Genomic DNA, 3,637 nt, shown 5'->3' with positions numbered 1-3,637 from the left:
CAGGGAGAGGACACCACATGATGACGGAAGCAAGGATTCGAGTATAGGACTGAATGCCAAGGTATGCAGGCAGCACAGAAGCAGATTTTCCTGTAGAGCTATTAACACACTGACATACTGCAGCAGCTTCTGTGCTCCAAGACTGAAAAAGAATAAATTTCTGCTGTTTTAAGCCACCTTATTTGTGGTACTTCCATATGGCAAACCCAGAAAACCAATACATACATCAATATATCCATATACTCCCATTAGTAGTACATAACTAATTAAATCTAGTGGCTTTATGCTTTTTTAAAACCAAGTAATCAACTGCTTGGAACCTTTTAACCTAATTAGTTTGACTACTCAATAACCATCAGTAGTGAACAGCAGAGGGTGCTGCTGATCAGTTTATATAGAAATTGCAGATATTGCAAAGCTCCATTCATGTGATAAAGGATGAGTGATGCCTGTGGCACTTTTCAGTCCCAAATTTTCACAAAGAAAAACAAGAAAATTTGCTTAGAGAGAATTCAGAATTTAAATTCTCTTCATATACAAGCAGTCTGTAGAAGCTGATTTTACATACTTTATGTACAAATAGCCACCATGGGTCTATTTTCTCTTCCATATAAATTTTACTGCTTCCAGGCCTTTCCCATGTCACTGCCATCCAGGAACCTCTCTCTAACTTTACCTTCCAAGCACTACTTGAGGAGACTGCTGTCAAGCAAGAAGGGAGTTAGGGGAGGAGGGTGGAATTGAAGAAAACTGATACTGACAATAGGGTAAAAGTGGAGATAGGAATTCCTTTCTGTTGACACAAGATATCCAGCCAATGCATCCTTTCAGCAAGACAGGGGAACCAGCAAGGGTACCTGAAGTTAAGTAGAGATAGCAAGGAAAAGAAAGAAGGATGTAAGAGTAAGGCAGACAAGAGAAAAACAAGCCAGGAGGAAAAGGTTGGTCTTCACTTCCTTCTTACTATCTTCAGAACGCCTTGGACATGATTTACATCCTGTAGTGTCTGTCCTTCCAGATCATCCCTGACCCAGCAGCTGCTACAGTTATTAGCTACCCCACAGCTGCCTCACAGAAGAATATATATACAAGAATTCCATGTATCTATAGAAAAAGGAACTATGTTACTTTATTCTCTAGGGAGAGAAATTTAATTCATTTTCTCACTGAAATTATTGTATGGTAATTACTGTAGGTCCTAGATACTATTAATTTTATAATTTAGGGCTATCAAGAGTTCAATAAATTTTAAAGTTTCAATCTGAGAACAAAAAGTACCAAGTACAACATTGTAGGAAAACAAACTAAAATTTCAATAACCAAATCAGAATATAGAGTTGATTAAACGAGAGGCCAATACTATAGCTTTTAAAAGTAAATATATATGCAAAACAAACAGAAGTACATATCAGTTTTGGTACACACACACACACACACACACACACAAAGTTGTGCATGGCATCACTACAATGCAATGTACTGGTGAGGCAAAGACCAACTGTGGCTACATCAAGATGGCTTTAAATAAATACAGGACAAATTCCCTTTGTTCTAGGAATGAGGATGGAAGGTTTCTGAAGAGAACCCCTATACCAACCAGTTAGTAGGTAAAAAGTAGAGGACAAGGAAGATTTACAGAATGAGATATCACAGGCGTCTAATGCTGTGTTCTGGTGGCAACTAATTATAGGATGTAAATACTCCCAGATTAGAGGAAGAAAATCAAAAACCAAAACAAATGAAATACATTAAAAGCATCCTAGGTACACTGATTCACAGATTCAAGTGAGATTTGCAAATTGCCAAAGGAAATAAGAACTGTTTAAAGTGTCATTAAACCATTATTTTACCTGTTTATCTGACAGTGCCATCTGCTCAGCTAACTGCAAACAAGAATGGAAGGAGAAAAGAATGTCTTGACACAAGCTAGTAATTATATCTTTGTGTTTCAGCTGATTCTTTATAGCCGACTGGTGTTTAAGGCTCTGTCTAAAATAAAAAGAATGCAATCACCATAGGTTAACACATCAAGCAACTTAGAACCATAAAAATATGACTTGAAGAAATATGTAAAAAAAAAATCATTGCATCATGTTAGATGTGCTTTTTTATTTCTGAAACAATAAAGGTGCTAATTTTTCATTTCCCCTGTAAAATATTAATTGAACTCCTATGACAGGCACTCTGCTAGGCTCTAGGATGGAGAGGTGAATGAAAAGACACAATCTGCCTCTCCTGCACAGAACTTGACATACAGTACCAGAGAGTTTTAAATAATAGTTAATGTGATAAATACTAAGATGAAAAAGTTCAGAGTACTATAGTAGATCTAATTTAACTTATTCTTAGGGCAAGGATATCAAAAAGAGTGCTACCAAGAGATAGAACTCTTCAGCTGAGAACAGAAAGAGAAGCAGGAATTAGAAAGGTATGAAGTACACAAAAGGAACATCCCAGGCAGAAGGGAAAGGCTCTGTTGTAAGAGTTCGGTATATTTAAGGAGCGAAAGGGGGAAGGAGGAGAACAGGAGAGATGGATTGGCAAAGAAGGCAGGGATCAGAGAGGATCAGGTTGTTAGCTTTATACTATGGTCACTAGGATACAACTGGATAGATTTTAAGCACTACAATGACATAATCAGATTAACATTTTTAAAATGTCAGTCAGAATGTTGGGTAGAAAATGAACTGGGACAAGAGTGGATATGGTAATATGGCTAGCTCCATTATCACTTGAGCCATGAGAGTTCTGAGCGTTTCATAAACTCAGTTATTACTAGGAAGACTACTGTATTTACTTTAGTTTTCAGATGAGCAAGCCTACATCCAGATAAGTCCACCAGATGGCCCAAGGGTTCAGAAGGCATTCTGATTTCAGAATGTATTCAATCATGTGCAGTATGGCTCAGTTGATATTTAACCACTACACTGTTACTTGTTGGCAACTTAATGAACTGGGGGTAAAAATAAAAAGCACTTAAGACTTGAATGAATGTGTATAAGAAGAAATTCTTAATAATTTTATATCTCAATCTCCTCTCTCCCTTAAGAGTCTGAAGATTACAGGTATTCTCTCTAATAACTTTTCATTAACACTCCAGATAAAACTAGTTTCTAAGTGGAATTAAACTTTAACAACTCAATAGCACATAATGAAGGCATTACTATCAAATTTAGGTATATTTACTGATTTATCTGTGGAAATAAGATACTTCATTAATGAAGCAATCAATAGTAGCAGCAAGTGACTGTTTACATTTAGTTTGTCCCACAGACCTTATTTCATAGGCCCATAGACCTAGCTAATTAGGTTGAACTGGTTTTTTATTTTATTTAGAGGGAGTAGGGCCAAGAAGTCCAATTTGGTTTGGGATTTACATGCAGGATATCTGGATCTTTAGACAATAGCGTCAGTAAGCATTATATATACTTGTACAAATGTTTTAAACACCATTTAAGAACACTTATAAGTAATCAAGAATTTAGATATGGAAAACACTGCAAAAATGAAAACTTACTTAATTATAAACTTCCAAGTATTGGCATGAAACGCATGGTCCATACTAGAAATAACAGAGCAGATATCCAATACCGAATGAATAACTACAAGAAGAGAATAAAACTCTTAGATATATATA

This window comes from Condylura cristata, unplaced genomic scaffold, assembly GCF_000260355.1.
Source record: "Condylura cristata isolate star-nosed mole 26May11 unplaced genomic scaffold, ConCri1.0 scaffold00024, whole genome shotgun sequence".
In the NCBI taxonomy this organism is placed as follows: Eukaryota; Metazoa; Chordata; class Mammalia; order Eulipotyphla; family Talpidae; genus Condylura; species Condylura cristata.
The sequence above is the reverse complement of the archived record's forward strand: the minus strand, read 5'-3'. Positions refer to the sequence as shown.